Genomic DNA, 19,107 nt, shown 5'->3' on the forward strand with positions numbered 1-19,107 from the left:
TTTGTTCATTTTGTTCAGGATCCCTGAAGGGAGAGGTGAAAAACGTGTGTTCAGTCTCTCTCCCTGTTTGGAAGCCTGCAGCCAGTGTGTCTCAAACTGTGAGCTGTAGCCTGTGAGCGAGCTACGTCCAGTATTTTAACAAATGGAACAGAGTAGAAAATACCAGATTGTATGTATCGCACAGAGTAAGATTAAATATTGTTTCAGTTGAGTATGCCTATGTTGTGTGTACTGGCTAGAGATGTAAAACGTGTTTCTTGTTAGCAGCTGCACACAAAATTATTTGGGAAGCATTACTTTAAAGAAGTCTCTTCTGAGCAATACTATCTTATTCGGGTTGGTTTTACAGGTACGTGAGGCTAAGAGAACGTAGCAAGCCCACCCGACTCCAATGGGCGTGAGCTACTGTGTGGTATACGTGTGAGAACAGTTCACTCCCACAGAGCAACTCAAAACCCCACGAAGTACATGTGTTACTGTTATCATGTTATTCATTTCCGTGTCCCCAAGGAAGAAACGGCGCTCCGGAAATATGCTTAATGCCCAAGCAAGCAAGGCAGCAGGCTGGTGGGCCTGAGAGCCATGATTCTGGACACCGAACGTGGAGCTTGGCTAAGTTCTGCTCCCCTCCCCCTCCCCCCGTGGTCAGGGCTGGGTCACAGCATGCGCTGAGTGTCCAGGGTAACCTCAGCAAACATCTCTCAGAAGGCCGCATTCCCCAAATGTTTGGAGAGCCTCCGACCAGAAGAGATGCTAGGCTTCTGCTGAGTTACATAACGTACCAGGATCATGGTTTGCTTTCAAGGCCTATTTTCACTCAATCTTGCCCTTTCTGGGCAGTTGTATTCAGCAAAGACTGATGGGTGTATTTCCTATGTCTTAAGATTTTTAGGAAGTGAAAACTTCCTTCTGTCCGGGTAAGGTCACCATCAGCATGAAAACTTGGTACCTAGTTCCCGTCCCGGGGCTGTGGGCCTGGCCTGGAGGCCCCCGCAGTCCGGCCCCCTCACGGTGGTGGTCCACCTCTTCTGCTGCCCTTCCTGTGTCCCCTTGTCATTCTCGTTACACGATGTTTTCTGCTTCCCATTTTTCAAATTCTTTTTTTTTAGAAATATCTTTGACACAGGAACATTATATCTATTTAAAGTGTACAACCTGATGTTTTGATATACGTAGACAGTGTGAAAAGATGCCCACAACCAAGCTAATTAACACGTCCCTCACCTTTCTGGAGTTACCACCGAAAGTGTGTGTGTGTGTGTGTGTGTGTATGTGTTTGTGGTGAGATGATTTCCTTTTAGCTCTATCCTCCTTGCAACTTCCAAGTATTCAGTACAGTCACCATGCGGTACAACAAATCTCTAGATTTCTCTCTAGAACTCACTCATGTTGCGTAACTGAAACCCTTTGACCAACGACGTTCCATTTCCCTTCCCCCTCTTCCCCGCAGCCACCGTTCTACTCTCTGCTTCTGTGCATGTGACTATTGTAGATTCCAGATACAAGTGCAATCGTATAGTATTTCTCCATGTCCAGCTTACTTCACAGAGCACAACGTCCTCCAGCCCCATCCGTGTGGTCACAGATGGTGGCATCTCCTTCCTTCAGGCTGAATACTTACTATATAACTTTGTTTCTGCTGCCTAGGTGATCGGAGAGGAATGAACCCCAGTCCTTCCTTATTCCCCGCATCAAGAGCCAATATTCTTTACTTCTCTGTAGTTAAAAATTAAAGCAGAAAGACCTGGAGTTCTCTTATGCATTGTCCAGCTTTTAAATTGCTGTCAGTGGAAAACTTAGTCTGAATACCGTGCCTGGTGCTGTTGGAAGTTGGAAACCCTCCCGACAGCGTGAGGTTCCCATTCAGTTCCAAGCGCGTCCTATTCTAGACGGTGAGTGTTACTTCTATAATTAGCATGTCCCCAGTTTAGAGGCCCAGCAGTCCCTTTCCCTTGGACCATTGGATTGAAGAAGGAGGGAGGGGGAGGACCCAGAGGCCGACCTGATGGCCATGTGGGCAGAGCTGGGGATGCTTGGGGGTCCTGGCACCGTCCGTCTTGCTGCGCTGCCTGACCAAGACCTGCACTTGGCTTTCTGTGGGCAGGATTTGAAAACAAAACACGTGAATGGTGCTCGAAAAAAAGTAATCGCTCCATAAAGAAACGCAGGCATAGCGACAGGCTGAACCACAGCGCCGTCACTGGGGGGACCAGCTAAGGACTCGCCTGCTGGTTCGAGGCCAGGCTGCATCTTGGGGAGGAGAGGAAATGAAAGTAGGGGTGGAGAAGGGAGTGAGAGCCTGGGCCTGTGCGCCTGCTGAGACCTCAGTGCTGGGACTTTGGTCACCTGTCACCTTCAATTTGACACTCCCAAGCCTGTTAGGGCAGAGCCTGTCATGCGAGTCTCGCAGGCCTGTGGCATCGGGGATGGCGCTGCCCCCAAGGGCTTGTGGGAAGAAATGAATACCTGGGTTGCACAAACGCCCTTACTCCTTCCCCTGGTGACCTGGACGGAGGTGAGGTCCAGCCACGCTCCAGATTCTGCTTATCATTGCGCCGAGCTCTCCCCTCTGCAGGGCAGCCCGGGAATCAGAACGAGAGGTGCTGTGGGGAGAGGGACAGAGGCCCATCCTCGTTGCCGGGAGCCCTTTGTGATGCAGAGCTGCTCTTGCAGGGCACGCCCCAGCGCCAGCTCGCGTCTGTCCCGTGGAAGCATGCCTCTCTGGCAAGGCCCGGGGCTGCGAGCTGGGAGGGCGATACCACTAATCAGAGCCAGGCTCTGCCCTCTGAACTGGGCCACCTCATAGACCAGCAAAGATGACAGATCCCGGCTGGTGGGGTGGGATTTCGTCCTTCCTCGTCAAACCCAGGCCTTCCCCCCGACACCCCCGTCTGCCAGCCTCAGGGCACTCCTTTGTCCTCTCGTTCCAGAAGGCTGAAGAGCGAAGGGACACATGGTACCTCGAGTCTCCCCACACCCCTCTCTGTTCGAGGTCTGGGCACCGAACTGGCTGATTGGCCCAGACCATCAGATGCAGGCTCATGGGGCAGGAGGTGTCGGCTTCTCTCTGGGGCCTGTGTCTTCCCGGGTTTGTATCCCTGGCATGTGCTGGGACATGCAGCCTGGCTCTTCCAAGAGCAGTGTCTCACGGGCACAGCTTTGGCTTGGGGGGATGTCTCTCTGTCTTCCGCCCCGGCCCTCCCTCGTGTCTTTCTAACTTGTTTTTCTGCTGACAGCGGAACCCTAGTGCTTTTGCTGAGACGCCCTGCCTGTAATTGGAAAAGGAGCCAGCGCTGAGTTATAGGTTAGCACACGCTGCCCTCTAACGGCTGCGTCTTCTACTTTCCCAGCTCCACTGGCAACAGCTGCCCTAGCCCTTCTTGGAGGTCCGCAGCAAGATTCCTTCCCAGTAAGCTGGCTCTTTCCCTTCGCTCAGCGCAAAGAACCAGCCCTTGCTCTTGGGAGGGGTTGGGGGGATGTCAAAAGTCAGGCGGCTTTGGTGTGTCTTGCTGTGAAGAAAATGGTCCAGCGTTCCCCTGCCAGATATGAAATAAGTGGATTCTTCTAGCCCAGGAGCTCGGACCAGCCTAACCCATGGCTGTGATGCCCACCTGCTCGCTCGCAGTTCCTTGCCGGGCCTAGAGAGGGAAGTTCAGGGCCTGTCCTCTGTGCACCCAAAGTGGCTTCCTTCCCCCACCCTTCTGGTCAGAGGGGCGCGGGGCAAGGTGAGGGGTGGGTGTGACGCACGCCTCAGCCTTCCCTGTTCAGCCTCGAAAACCAGCTCCAATGCTAAAAGGCGAGGGAGGGAGGACACACAAACCTCTTGAAACAACATCTCTTGAGTTAATGTTTGAAGAACCTGGAGAAATTGGTTGGACATAGTCCAGTTCTGTTTTGAGGGGAATCTGGGACCTAGTTAAGGAACAAAGTTCACGGGTGTGGGAGGAGAAACTGGGAAACATTTTGTTCTGGTAGCTGGAAAGCTTATCTCCAGAAGTGATGGAAAGAAGCTAAAAGAGGAAAAGACTCGTGTTTTCCTCCAAATAAGCCCAAATCTGGCAAAAGTAAAAGCATCGTGCTTGAGCTCTGCCGCTCGGCCGGAAATGATGTGAAAGTGAGTTTTCACGAGTTTAGAGTGTTTTATAGAGTGAAGCTCCTTGGGGAAAAAAGACTCACTGTGAAACGGAGTTTGGAGCTGGCCGCCTTCAGCTTTTCTTAAATTGGGGGTGGTGGTCACAGAGGTTGATGCGCTAATTCCCAGGGAATTGAAACCACTGTTTGGTGGGAGCAAACATGGCTCTCTTCAGCCCAGGGGAACGGACACAGAGACCGGAAAGGGGGGCAGGTTGCACTGAAATTTGAATTATAAGCCTGGTTTTCATGTGGGGTTTAAGCAACTCATCACTTCTGATATGGTCGCTCTTTGTAGCAATGGAAAAGAGGCATTTTTATTTTATTTATTTTGTATTTTATTTGGGTCTCCAGCTGCAGAAAGTCATCATTCAGAAACACATCTTTCCCCACTCAGCTTTTTCTCTCCTTTCTGAAAATCTTGAGCAAATTCTGAAAAAAATTAAAATTAAAAAAAAAAAAGGGTCCTCTCTTTTGACAGACCTCACCTGGAATTTGGGCCTTGCTCGTCTTTGGATGCCTGATGGCGCTGATCCAGCCTCAGAGGTGTGCAGAATCTTTCTAAAGGTACTGTGTGCGTCCCATTCGGGCCGGACAGAAGCAGCGGTTCCCGCTGCGGATTCTAAGGGCCCGGCAGGCAGAGGGTGAAGTTCCGAGTGCTGGCTTTTCCAGGGAGCAGAGCCGGCTCTGAAATAACACGTGTATTGTCCACTCCAAGATTTGTTTTATAGCCACGCCTCCCCCCGCCCCTCCAGCGTAAAGATGGCACCGAGGCTTTGGGAGGTGTTCTGTCCTGTTCAGCAGGAAGCCCTTCTTCCGCCATAATATTTCATGCAAGGCCAGTTCCAGCTCTGAAGAGAGAAGCGTCTCCCCAAAGCTGGGCTCCTGCTGAGCTGCACACACAGCTCCCTGGTTTTATTTGGGTAAAATCAAAGGTAAACAGAGGGCCCCGGCCTTATCCATGATGTTTAAAACAAAAGAGTGTGATTATTTAAAGAATACCTCTAAGAGTTCTTGAAATTCCCGGCATTCCATGTTTCCCTGTGAGTGTTCTCACTGTGGTTAGGGGAAGCTGGCCTGGGGAAGTGCCTGAAATGCCCAACAGCAGGACCACGACTGTCGGAGTGTAACTGAGGCTCCAGCGCAGCTGAGGTAATAGGGCCGCACCATCCAGGCGGGACGTGCATCTTCTCGGCTTTGCTTCTTGGTGGGATCAGACTTTTCTTCTCCCAGCCTCAGGGTCCCCCTAGGGGGGTGGAGATATTGTGAGCATTATTTTAGAAGTCCAACGCTTAGCATTTATAAGATAGCAATATGATTATTTTGTAAAAGTCTGGATGAAAAGTACCCAAAGGAAATGAGATGTAGAACTGGCTTCTTCGAGCCCTGTGCCTCATCCGGCTTGTGGTCAGGTAAGGGAGGGAACTGGGGTAAAAGTAGAAATAAAAGCTTTGGGAGGAAGATGAAGAAACAGAGAGGGGAGAACTAAGACCTCTCCTTCTGGAGAAGCTAGTTCCCATCACAACCTGAGCCCGTGGAGGTGTGGGGAGCAGACCCTGGGGAAAAAAGAGGATGGAGGAGGGTTCAGCTCTGCGAGGCGATCCAGCAGCGGATCGAATCTGACAGAGCCCCGGGCTTAGGGTCTGGACACCTGCGGAGAGAGGTTTTGCCTGGGAGTAGATAAGGGGACCTGGGGTGGGGTGCAAACTGGGAACCAAGCCAAAGTTACCAGTCTGCCAGGCTGAGAGGGGCCTTGGAACACCAGCCTGTCAAGCGCCTGATTAATGAGTAAGCTGCGGGCTGTCCGGGTCAGGGTGCACCTGGGGCTCCCCTAATCCCCACCGAGCTCGCCCCTGGGCTGCTCTCCACACACCCAGGCTTTTCCACTCTGCCTGCTTGACTAAGCCCGCGTTGTACTGAGCAGCCCTTGGGGGAAGGGACCCCTGGGACAAAGTTTTAAAGAAACCTGGCGTTTTTGGGGTGTTTGTTCTTGCCCATTAGCAGAAGTGGCAATGAAAACAAAAAGAGGAGTTGCTTCGTAAACTTGAGAGCCCCAGATGTTCTTAGGGAACAGAACATGGGCAAAAGTGAAGTCAGTCGTATGTTATTACAGACTTCAGATTATCTTTCATCCTTGTGGCCTTTCCTGTAGAATTGGATTTTTATTTTTGTTCATATCATTTCTTTTAACCTTTAAGTATAATATCGGGAGTGGGGAGGAAGAATTGGATGAAGGCAGTTATTTTACAATATTTAAAAAATAAAAAAAAGTGCATTCAGAAAAGTGCCAAAAGCCTAAATGTGTAATTTGCTAACAGTTCACAACTTGAAAACACTCATACAACCAGCACTTAGACTAAGGAACAGGACTTGACCAGCAGCCAGGAGGTCCCCTTTCCAGAACCAGCCCTCATCTCGCACCATAGTTTAGTGCTGCCTGTTTCTTTTTTCCCTTTATTAAAAAATTACTTTTTAACTGCGGTGAAAGATGCAAAACATAAAATTTATCATCTTAACCATTTCTAAGTGTCCAGCTCAGTGGCATGAAGTAAATTCATATTGGGCCACCATCGCCACCCTCAATCCACAGACCTCTTTTCTTCTTGCAAAACTGAAACTGTCCCTGTTAGTCACTAACCCCAGCCTCTGGCCCTCACCATTCTGTGTCTATGAACTTGCCTGCTCTAAGGACCTCATATAAGTGGTATCAAACAGTGTTTGTCCTTTTGTGACTGGTTTATTTCACTGAGAGTAATGTCCTCAAGGTTCATCCAAGTGGCAGCCTGTATCAATTTCCTCCCTTTTTCAGGCTGACTAGTGTTCCACCGTGTTAATATCACTTTTGTTTACCCAGTCATCCATTGAGGGACACTTGGGTGGCTTCCATCTCTTGGCAATTGTGAATAATGCAGCTATGAACATGGGTGTGCAAATATCTCTTAGAGACCCTGCTTTCAATTCTTTTGGATAAATACCCAGAAGTACAGTTGCTCGGTCATGTGGTAATTCTATTTGCGAGTTTTTGAGGAACCTCCACACTATTTTCCACAGCTAGTTTTGCCCGTTTTAAACTTTCTATGCGGGAACTGTTCAGTACACACTGTTTTGTCTGGCTTTTTTCGTTCAACTTTGTGTAACTCAGTTTTTGTTGATACGTGTTTAACAGGCATCCAGGTTTTGTAAGAAGTTATAATGTACTTGATTTTTATTTGTCTGTGTTTCATATTTTAATTGAAATATAGTTGATTTACAACGCTGTGTTAATTTCTGCTGTACAGCGACGTGATTCAGTTATACGTACATACCCAGACATACGTTCTTTTTTTAATATTCTTTTCCATTACGGTTTAAGCACAGAATATTGACTATAGTTCCCTGTGCTGTATCCCGTATCTTCTTAAACTATGTTTTCTTAGGTAGATCCTTCCAGTTCTACGATTAACTGTGTAGCATTTTGTAAGAGTTTTGAGTGGAGTGGTACATTTCCTCTTTCACTCTCTACAGAAGCGTCTGCTGGACACAGGTGGAGGAGTTATGGTAGGTTCTGTGATTCAGGTCCCCCGTGGGGACATTAGCTGCTTCTCTGCTTCTGCCGCTCTCACAGAGTTCACAGCCCGGAGAGGCAGACATCCAAGTGAAGACTCCTGCCCAGTGCATGAGCCAGGCCTACTCTGATGGCAAATGTCCAATGTGAATGTCGATGTTATAATTTTATGATGGAGTACTTTGATCGGCTGCTCAGTTACCTTGGTGACAACTGGCTACATGTGATACAGTAGCTCAGGCTTCCACGCCTCTTCTCAGCCAGATTTCTTCACGAACCCTTCCATCCACATCCACCCAATAAAAAAACTGCTGTTGGAATCACGTATTTGCAGAACCCCCGAAGCACCTATGGATTTCATCAAAGACTTTCCTTTTATTAACCATTTCTGTAGATAGCTGAGTGTGAAAAGCATCTCGTAAATCAGAGGTGTGAACCTCAGCTTCGAACAAGGTCCTGTTTAAATGTTCCAGCGAGTTCCAGGGATGCTAAGGGAATAAGGAAGCGTGTCCTAACTTGGTTGTTTGGAGGCTGGCAGCCGCGTAACAGTAAGAGTTTCCCAAGAGGAAGGCACTTCCAGGAATAGAGCTGAGGTCCCCTCCCTAGGCCATCAGCATTCCTTCCAGGCTCTCTGGTAATCTGGGGACGTGGTGTGGTGGAGGCGTGATCTAGTTAGGTGGAGTCAGGGGTCCTGGGTTTGAGTTCTTCCTCTGACATTTACCAGAAACGTGATACTGAGTGATTATCTTCACCCGCATGGACTCTTGCTTTGTCCACTTGTGGAAACAGCATAATTTATAGAGATCTTAAATTGCCTGTTGTCTTTTTTTGGGGTCTCCACTCCCAGAAGTTCAGGCTTTTGAGCTTCTTATCTCGCTGGAGCTTTGTGGTGCAGGACGGAGAGAAGAGTTTGCCTGAATCGAAACCCACTGTCCTGGATTTTATTTTGAAAGCTTGAAGTCATTCAGGAGATAATGCTAGCTGCTGCTGGGAGAATGGGGTGTGTGCCTGGGGGAAGTGGTGGGGTGATTGAGGCTGGTGCTTTTTGTTTTCTTTTGGTTTGGGTTTGTTCTTTTCAGTGAGAGGGAAAGCTGCGGAGCAGAGAGAGAGCTTTCCTGCAGCCAGGAAAGAGTCGGTGGGTTGGGGTTTGCAGATGGAGCCCTAAGAGTTTGAGCCCTGTGCTGTCACCGTCCCAGTTCTCGGGAAGGTGGCCAAACCTTGGTTGGTCCTTCCTATAAGCAGCATGCAGACCCCTTCCAGGTACCAAGTGGGCCAAAGCAATGGCCCATCAGGGATAACCAGGGGGACAGAAAACCATAGGGGCTACCTTGAATGTTCTTCTTTGCTTACAACTCTGGGACCTTTACCTTTTGAACAACCGAAGGAACTGGGGTGAGAAGTGATAGTGGAAAAAAAGGGCTAAGACTGAATTACTTTGATTTAATAAAAATGAAGAAATCAACATTTCTTATGACCTGAGTTTGTAGAGCAAAGTGCCTATTGGCCACATAAATAAAACAGAGACATCCTAGTGTCCAGCTAACATGACTATTCTTTTTTTTAATTTTTAAAAAAAGTACACTAAAGGGACTCAGTTATACATACGTATATGTATTCCTTTTTACATTCTTTTCCATTATGGTTTATCCCAGGATATTGAATATAGTTCCCTGTGCTCTACTGTAGGACCTTGTTGTTTATCCATCTTATATGTAATAGTTTGCATCTGTTCATCCCAAACTCCCAGTTCAGCCCTCCCTCCCCCTCCCTCCCCCTTGGCAACCACAAGTCTATTCTCTATAACATGACTATTTCGGGAATTAAGGGAGGTGATGGAGGTGGGAAGCACTTAGCAAATCATGAAGCACCTCACCAGCTCCTATTAGGCCCTGGCTCTCCTGGCTACAGAGGAAGCTTCGGTCCCAGGCTCTCTTACAGGTCGGTGGGAGTGGAAAGTTACCTCGGGGAGGTAGACTTCCCTGAGCTCCTGCGTGGGGTGTCCAGGGTTTGTTGCATCCATCAGACAGGAGCAGGATGTTGACAGCTGGGGCTGCTTCCTTTGTGGGATGGAGCCGGGCGTCGCCTCTAAATGCTGACACTGCAGATTTTGCTTAGTGTGTCACTGAGGAGAGAGAGACTCTAAAATACCTGGGAGCAGGCATCGGAGATTTTCTGATAGATTCTGTGTCCACTCTGTCATGCCTCAGCTGTCGGGTCCATCACAATGGCAGATGGTGCTGACAAATGCTTGCTTAGCCTGTGTGGTAGCGAGTCACTCCCAGGGAAACTGGACCTGAGCAGGGAGGACCTTAGGGGGCAGCGTCTGAACCTGTGCTGACCAGTGGAAATCTAATGCCCCACCAGCTGAGCCACATATGTTATTTCAATTTTTTAAGTAGCCACATTATTAAAAGTTAAAAAAAAAAGAGAGGTGAAATTAATTGTTACAATCTGTTTTATGTAATCCAATGTATTAAAAATACTATCATTGTAATCAATAAAAAATATAACAATAATATAAAAATATTCATGAAATATTTTACATTTTTCGTTTTGCATGTAAATGTTTGAAATCCAGGGTACAGTTTATACTCACAGCACATCTCAGTTTGGACTAGCCACATTTCACGTGCTCAGTGGCCCCATCTGGCTTCTGGATTAGACGGTGCTGGTTTGTACCAGCGGTTTTCCTGGGGGAAGGCTTCCCTCTCATCAGGGGGCATTTATCAATGTTTGCAGATATTTGGGGTTGTCACAACTGGAGGGGGTGCTACTGGCATCTAGTGGGTAGAGACCAGGGATGCCACTAAATGTCCCACCATGCACAGGACAGTCTCCCATCCGCCACCGTCCCCCAACAAAGAATCCTCTGTCCCAAGATGTCAGTAATGCCGAGGTTGAGGAACCCTAGTCTAGACCAATTCCCTCTCCCCCTTTTTTCCCCCCCGCAGCAGTGAGAATGAGCCAGTTGGTGGCAGGACAGGTGCTGACACACAGGTCTCCTGAGTTTGGCCCCAAGGCATTTCCCTAAGTCCCCGGTGGCCTCCTTCAGGCGGCGACAGTAGTGGGTGTTTCCAACCCTTTCTCCAGCACAGCTCAGTAGATAAGTGACAGCACACAGGCCACGGGGAAGAAACCAAACCCCTCCAGAGTTCCACATCACAAAAGAAACTTTTGTGCTTCATGAAAATTTAGGGAAAATTCATACACTTGAAGACCAGCCCGAGAGACAAAGGAAATGCTGAGGTCAGCAGGGAGCCTGTAGCTGAAGCTGGGCCAGCTCTGGACAGGGGTTGCAAAGCACAGGGTGTCGGGAAAGGATCTTCCAATTAGAGACGACCAGGAACTGTTTTCTGAACATCCATTTAAATGTTTATTCTCATCAGTCAGTGAAAAGCTGGAAGCCACAGCTTCAAATTCCAGTGACCAAGTGTGCTTCCCCTCCCCCGGTCTCCTCAGGGGTCCTTCCCCCGCAGAAGTTTGCAGATACGGGAACTTTTAGAAATGTCTGTAGAAGTTGGTAGGAGAATGAGTGAGTGAAGGAGTGAATGAATTGCATGCAACAGCTTCAGATAGAAACTAGCCTCCCTCCCTGTTTGTTTCAATGTTAAGTAACCTGGTTCTTTTCTATTCTTTCTGGACCTTCGGCCTCCTTTGTTGGCGTTGCTGCTCTGGCCTCCCTATCTGGGCATCCAGCGCCAACTGTGTTCCTGCGTTTGTCTGGATGACCTGATTTCACCTCAGGAGGTGAAGCTGTGAGAGCTCCCTGGGCACCCTCCTCCAGCCATGGGCCAGGCCCCGGGGGTCCTATAAAAAATGTCCTTTCCCGGGTCCCACACTCCTGGAGATGGTCAGACCTCGCTTCCCGCATCAGTGACCTCTGGGCACTTCTTGTGCCCATCCAGCCTCCACAGAGAAGGCGCCCTTTCTGTGTGGTCCTGCCGACCAGGAGCCCTGCAGGGAGGCATGCTTTCTACCTGCCATATACTTGCTGGTTGACAAACTCTAGGCAGCCTTTTGTCCACTCAGCTGGTGCTTTAAGACTGTTGCTTGTTTTTGCCCCCTTTGTGCGTTTTGCAGCCCGTCAGCTCAGTAGATGATGTGTAAGCGGGGCTCAAACCAGCTCTGGCCACTGTGTCGTTAGTTCGTGTTAAGGGCAGAGTTAGAGAGACGCTCAGAGCTGTTTAAAAATGAGACTGGAGAAGCCGTGTGGCCCTCACACGTGGCTCCTTCCCCAGCCCTGTCTGTTTAATGAGGGGCTGGCCCCAAAGATGCAGAGCTGTCAAGAGGCTGAGGGATCCTTGGGAATTCCCAGAGGTCTGACCCATGGCTGCATCCTGGCATTTCTCCCCCATGGTCCCTATTTTTCTCAGGCATCAGCAGGAGATTGAGAATCCCTGGGTGTGCTGGGTGTCGGGTCATAGGCTCCAGGACAACAGTCCCAGCCCTGGGACATGGAAAATATGATGCCTTAAGCTGAGAACTGGAGGCTTGTCTCGGAAAAGAGGAAGAGCAAATTACTTGGAGATGGGTCAACCTCCTTAGTGACCGCCAGTGGTGGGGACAAAACAAGGGGATTGCTCCGTCCACTGACCAAGTGTAGATGAGGCCCTTTCTAGACACCGAGAGCTGCTCTCCTCAGGGAATTAAAGGATGTCTTTTGCAAATGATTTTCCTTTCTTCTTCCTCATCTTCTCATTATGTTATTTACTTTGAACAATATACACAATGTCTTTCTTAAAGAAGACGAAACCTAGAATCTAGGGATCTATTTTCAGCACAGTGGCTTTTCCCAGATCGCTCCCGAGAGCTCGGCTTCATCTTGACAGCCTTCGGCTCTCCTGAGCTGAACACAAGGCCTGCCTGTGAGGGGTAGCTGCTCTCTGCCTCGGCGACTCTGGGGCAGCTGGGTAGGGGTAGACCGAGGTTTCCCTGCTGCCGTGCAGCAGTTTGCAAACCACCTCCCCAGGCCAGTGGCTCCTGCAGCTGGACCTGGTTGCATGCAATTCTGCAGCATTGCCTGGACTTCAGACAGATGCCAGGACTGGTGCATACTCCCTAATGCAAACACTAAAAGTAATGGGAGAAAGCGATCCCTTTGCACCCGGGTCGTGGTTTTGCAGTCGTGTTTGCTGACCCAGCACATCACGTTAGCTGCATCCTTTTTTTTTTTGTTTTTTTAAATAAATTTATTTATTTATTTATTTTCGGCTGAGTTGGGTCTTTGTTGTTGCTCGCAGGCTTTCTCTAGTTGTGGCGAGCGGGGGCTACTCTTCTTTGCGGTGCCCAGACTTCTCATTGCGGTGGCTTCTCTTGTTGCAGAGGACAGACTCTAGGCACGCGGGTTTCAGTAGTTGTGGCGCACAGGCTTTGTTGCTACGCGGCATGTGGGATGTTCCCAGACCAGGGCTCGAACCCGTGTCCCCTGCATTGGCAGGCGGATTCTTAACCACTGCGCCACCAGGGAAGCCCCGTTAGCTGCATCGTAATGAAAACATTTTTGGACGGGGATGCGTGTCACGGGTGCTTTTATTAAACTGATTTCAGCATATCATTGACCCTGGTTCTCGATGGGGCACAGGGCTTCCTCTGGGGGTGCAGAACGGCCACTTATTCCTCAAAGTGGCCTCGAGGAAGTTAACGTCAAGGAAGGTCACCTCTCACTCTTCCTGCTCCATCTCCTTGCTCTGCTGGCTTTATTTTTACTTGAAGAGACAGCACAATGTTTTGCTGGAGGGTGAGTGCCTGGGAGAGTCATTTTCGGGGGGAGGAAGTGGGGATATTGGCACAAGGAAAACCTTATGTTCTAACGGCATTTGTTTGTCTAGGCTTTTTCCCGCTGTGGCTCAAAAAGTTGGAAATTCGGATCTCCTTAGGAAGGTCGACAGTTTGCTTTAATGGTACACAAATGGGTCCTAAAATCAACCACCCCCTGGCTGGTCTGGGTTGGAGGCCAAACCGAGGTATAAAAGCTCCTCTGAGCAGGGTGATAACTCCGAGATGCTACAGCCCGGGCCCCCCTTGGAAGGGTGCTGGTCCAACCCTGGCAAGTCATTACCATTCACTTTGCACGCCTCCCAGAAAGAAAGCACCCTCAGACATCACCGAGGCGTTTCCAGGCCTCTGCTGTGCCGTCCTCCTGCCCCACCCACCCCTATTGCTGAGCAGAGCAGCCGGGTTTGAGCAGCACCGGGCCACCCCCTCACCCGTGTGCTCCCCAAGGGGGCTGGGGTGGGAAGAACTGGCCAGCGTTTCCTCTGTCATCCCTGCTGCCCTCACCCCCAGATCTCTCTTCTTGGCACTTAGCTCATTTCCCGATTTCCAAAATAGAACTAAATTCAGATCATCAAAGAGCATTGCCTGGGGCAGGGCACATGCTAATCAGGCTGGGGCCCCAGACCCGCGCCTGACTCTGTTGGGCCCTCAGGGCGGTCCCTTGCTTGGCTCTGTGCCGCCCCCGCCCCCTGATCTGCGAGCCCTGGGAAAGCAGAGGGCCTGGCCGTCTTTCTCCTTCGACACTCTGACCACGTAGATCACAATCCAGAGGAGCCCAGACGGTCACGCAGCTCCTGCCTGGTCAGGACACGCGGGGCATGGAAGAACTAGGACTTCGGTGTCCCCGAGAGGCGGTACAAGTTGAAAACGTAATGAGATGCACAGCAAGGTTGAGATTGGACTCATAAGTGACTGGTTTATAGGCTTTTCAAAGGGACCCAGGAAGTACTCGTATGTAAGCCTCTGCTCTGGGGCAGGGGACACATGAAGCAGACGGGGTCCTTGCGTTCAAAGAGCTTCCAGTCTGGGAGGGAAACGAGATGTGCAAGCAGCTGGCTGGCAGGTGAGAGACCTCCTCCCGCCCCCATGAGACAAGCCTTCCTGCCCCACCTGCTTCCAGACCTTTCTCAGCCCAGATGGACACAAAGGACCACAGATTAGATTCCATTGGTCTTGGAGAGTAATGAATATGTTTGCTAAACAATTCAGGGGGCTGTGAAGAGGTGAGGGATTGGGCATTACGTGGACCAACGCAGTGGAAACTTCTGGAAAAAGGCACCCCCTGACCCATCTGCCTCTCTGGCTCCTGGCCTCCTGAGATGGATGAAATCTCTCCTCTCTTATTGTCCTGTGTCCTGCTGCTTGGCTGTCTCATTCCCCTCTCCCCTTGGCCACCTCACACCACATCCCCCCTCCCCCCTCCCTCCCCTACCCCCCACTTCCCTTCCTCACTTACTTTCTCTGCTTCTCTGCGTCGCTCCCTTCAATGGGCTCTTTTCAGTGGCTCTGTTGGCCCCTCTCAGCCTCTTCACAGGTTCTTTCCTACCACGTCCCCCATCAGCAAGGGGAGGCTTCAGGGGGGCAGAGCAAGCAAGGAGGGGGGTCCTTGGTGACAGTGCTGAGCTTTACCTGGGCCCCAAGCTCCTGGATAATGGCAAAGCTTAATCCTCCCAAGCTCTGTGACTGAGCTCTCCCACCTTGTGTGTTCTGGGGAATGACTTACTGCAGAGACCACCCTCCCCCCACAGACTTAGATAAGACCTACTGTTATGGGCTGAATGTGTCCCCCGCAAATTCATGTGTTAAATCCTAATGCCCAACACCTCAGAACGTGACTATATCTGGAGATGGGTCTTTAAAGAGGTGACTAAGTTAAAATGAGGTCATGGGGGGTGGGGCCTAAGCCAATGATTGGTGACCCTGTAAGGAGTAGATGTCAGGACACAGACACACACAAAAGGGAGACCACTTGAGGACACAGGGAGGAAGTGGCATCCACATGGCAAGGAGAGAGGCCTCGGGAGAAACCAGCCCTGCCAGTACTTCTAGCCTGTAGAACTGTGAGAACATAAATTTCTGTGGTTTAAGCTCCCTAGTCCATGCTATTTGTTACAGCAACCTCTGCTGACTGATACACCCACTCATTCTTGTGACCCCATGAGACCCAATGTTCACCTGTGACAAGGCCAGACACAGACCCTCCAAATTCCCATCTTTGTTTCATAAGTGATTAGCTGAACTATTTGCCCCTCGAAACTAGCTAGACACAGGGGGAGACATCTCTTATTCAGCTGACAGACTCCCTTGATTATAAAAAACATCCCGACTGTGAAATCACCCACCTGTGACTTGTCCTCTCCTCCCTCTGAAAGTCTAGACACACCCATAGCCGAGACACCCTGGTCTTCAGAGCTGGGATTCTCTCCCGACTGCAATAGCCTGAGTGCAGTCAGTGCCTTTACCTCTTTGTTTTTCATTTTTTCACATTAGAAACTATTATTAAATGAGCACTTGCTATGGGTAAGGCACCGTTCTAAGGACTATACATGTATTATTTCATTTAATCCTCACAGTAACCCTAGGAGCTGTGCATGTTTCCCCCCATTTTTTTGAAGAGGAAAGCAGAGTAACTTCTCATGTCCCATGAGAGGGCACGGCAGATTTGGGATTCACAGGCAGAGTTCTTTCTCTATATTCTGTGCTATGGCTGTGAATTCTCCCACATTAACCATTAATACATTCGTTCTTGCTATACTAATAACAGAGATGGAAAGTGCTCTGGAAGGCCAGGAATTAAGAGGTTGGGAAAAGCTTATGAGAAGGTGGCATTTGAGGGGTGTATTGGAGGCTGGAAAAGGCTTTGCTGAGTAGAGATGAGGAAGGATGTTGCAGGTCAAGAACAGGCTCTGTGTCCTTCAATTAGAATCAGGCTCTGGACTCAGGAGAGCTTTTTGGGACCAAGATGCAGACTTAGGAACCATCTGCATGGAAGCAATGAGGGATGTGAGAGAGCCTTCCAGAGCAGCAGGAGGATTGATGAGTTAGTGGAAAAGGAAAAAAGCATAGACTACTTTTTCAGGAAGTGTGATAGTAAAGGAATAGAGGAAAATATGAAAATAATTGAGGGGCCAGCAGGCAGGGTCAAGCAAGTGTCTGAAAATACATGTAATGGTGACTTCCCTCACCCCTAGAAATATTGAGCTTCACTCTTCTCCAGGCACTGGGCTAAGCATAACCTTATCTGGTCCTTTCCCAAACCCTGTGAGGCGGGTATCATAACCATCTCCGTGTTACCGATGAGGAAACTGAAGCTCAGAAAGGAACTTGCAGGATACAAAGCAACTGGAACGTTCATTCATACACGGCTGGTGGGAATACGAATTGGTACCACTGTCTTTGAAAACAGTTTGGCATTTTAAAAAAACTTTATTTATTTATTTATTTATTTATTTTTGGCTGTGTTGGGTCTTCGTTTCTGTGCGAGCGCTTTCTCCAGTTGCGGCGAGCGGGGGCCACTCTACATCGTGGTGCGCGGGCCTCTCACTGTCGCGGCCTCTCGTTGCGGAGCACAGGCTCCAGACGCACAGGCTCAGTAGTTGTGGCTCACGGACCCAGTTGCTCCGCGGCATGTGGGATCTTCCCAGACCAGGGCTCGAACCCGTGTCCCCTGCATTAGCAGGCAGATTCTCAACCACTGCGGCACCAGGGAAGCCCAGTTTGGCATTTTTTACAAAGTTAAACATACACTTACCATAAGACCTAGCATTTGCTCTCTGAGTAATTCATTCTCTTCAAAAGAAATGAAAACATGTCCACGTAGAGACTTAACCACTAGTCTTCACAACAGTATTATTCATAGTAGCCCCAAAATGGACACAGCCCAACTGTCCATCCATGGGTGAATGGATAAACAAGTTGGGGTATCCGTACGATGAGTCGCTACTTTGGGGTATCCGTACGATGAGTCGCTACTTTGCAATTAAAAAAACCCCAAACTACTAAGATGTGCACTCACCATGGCTGAATTGAATAACGCATTATATTGAGAGAAAGTAGCCACGCGCAAAAAGAGTACAAACAGCATACGACATGATTTTGTTTATATCAAACTCTTGAAAAGACAAATCTCATCTACAGTGACAGAAGGCAGATCAGTGGTTGCCTGGGGCTGAGCATGAAGAGGATTGTCTGGGAAGGGGCCTCGCAGGAGCGTTTTTGAGTGATTGAAATGCTTTTACCTTGACTGTGATGGTAGTTACACAGGTATACATTTGTCACATAGGAGTATTTTATTGCATGCAAATTATAAAGTTAATATAAATTTAGAAATGAAAAAGAGTCACATGTACTGACATGGAATACTTTAAAAATAGGTCACAGAAAAATAAGCCTAGAATTACATTAAAAATAATAAAATTTTAATCACCTCCCCATCTATGTAAATGCATGGTGAAGGATCCAGAAAAAAATGCAGCAAAGTGTTAACTGGATGTCACCCAAGGGGAAAGGAGTGAGATGGAGGGGGACTTTCCTTTTACAGTTAGTATATGTTCTTTCTGTATCGTTTGGCTTTTATAATCAGTATGTATGTATTATTTGTATATTGGTTTTTAAAAAAAGGTGAAAAAAGAAACACACACAGAAAAACTCATGTCCCAATTCCCACGAGTCTCATCCCAGTTCTGACTCCAAAGTTGGAAGCTAAGAGCCGCTAGGCGTGGGGCTCCGCCACGAAGGACCACAGTTGCCTGCCCATCAACTCCAGGAACAGGGCACCAGGCAGAAGGGGCAGGGGTGCTCCTCGCACGCTCTCCTGGGCTCTGGCCACTCTGGTGGCTCCACAGGTTATGTGGAAACACAGACCATGTGGAGGAATGCCTCAGACACTCCCAGTGTCCCGTATAATTTGGCTGCAAAGCCAAGATAATTGTGAGCAATTTTTTGGTTGTTGTTGGTAAGTGTTTTCTAGGGACAACCAGATAATCTAGTTTCCTCTTGATCAGTGGCTCTTAACTGGGGGAAACTTTGCCCCTCAGGGGACATCTGGCAGTGTCTGGAGATCCTTTTGGTTGTCACAACCTGAGGGGCAGAGGTGCCACCAGCCCCTAGCAGGCAGGGGCCAGGGAGGCTGCTACACACCCACCAAGACAGGGCAGCCCCACAGCAAAGGGTCATCCTGCGCGAAGTGTCAGCCCCACCCAGGCTGGGAGACCCTGATGCAGGCAGCACTGTGTCTATGATACTCTCCAATCTGACTCAAGAAATAAAAAGAAATCACCCAGTTTGCTTTAGTGATGGAAGTTGATGCTTATAGAAGTGTCCTGTCTTGAAATATTACGAGCTGTAGTGTGGAAATAGAAACAGAACAGTCTTCTTGTTTCTGGACAAAAGTTGGTCTTGGGCAAATACATGCTGTTGGGAGAGAACTTGGCCAGGAGCACGGTGCCCTGGGTCCTTGCTCTGCAGCACTGCCCTGTGTCTTTGGGAGTTCTGCTTTCCTCAGGGTGGAAATAAGTGTCTTCGGCTCTCTTCTGGCTCTAACAGTTTCTATTCTCTAACAAGTCCGTGCATGAGTCAGTGTGGAGAGTTGCTAAAGCACAACAGGAAGAAGGAAGGAGAAGCCCGTGGTGCTCTGCCCTTCCACACCCAGCTGTGCC

At 49.2% G+C, this 19,107-nt stretch overlaps 1 long non-coding RNA gene across 1 annotated transcript in view; it reads left to right on the top strand.

Moving 5' to 3' along the window:
* Positions 1-1,806: 1,806 nt before the first annotated feature.
* Positions 1,807-19,107, top strand: part of LOC137774211 (uncharacterized) — a 41,018-nt gene continuing 23,717 nt past the window's right edge. The window contains exon 1 of the long non-coding RNA XR_011075789.1: positions 1,807-1,892. This is a non-coding gene — a long non-coding RNA (uncharacterized lncRNA). The remainder of the gene's footprint in view (positions 1,893-19,107) is intronic.

This window comes from Eschrichtius robustus, chromosome 12 (genome assembly GCF_028021215.1).
Source record: "Eschrichtius robustus isolate mEscRob2 chromosome 12, mEscRob2.pri, whole genome shotgun sequence".
Classification (NCBI taxonomy): Eukaryota; Metazoa; Chordata; class Mammalia; order Artiodactyla; family Eschrichtiidae; genus Eschrichtius; species Eschrichtius robustus.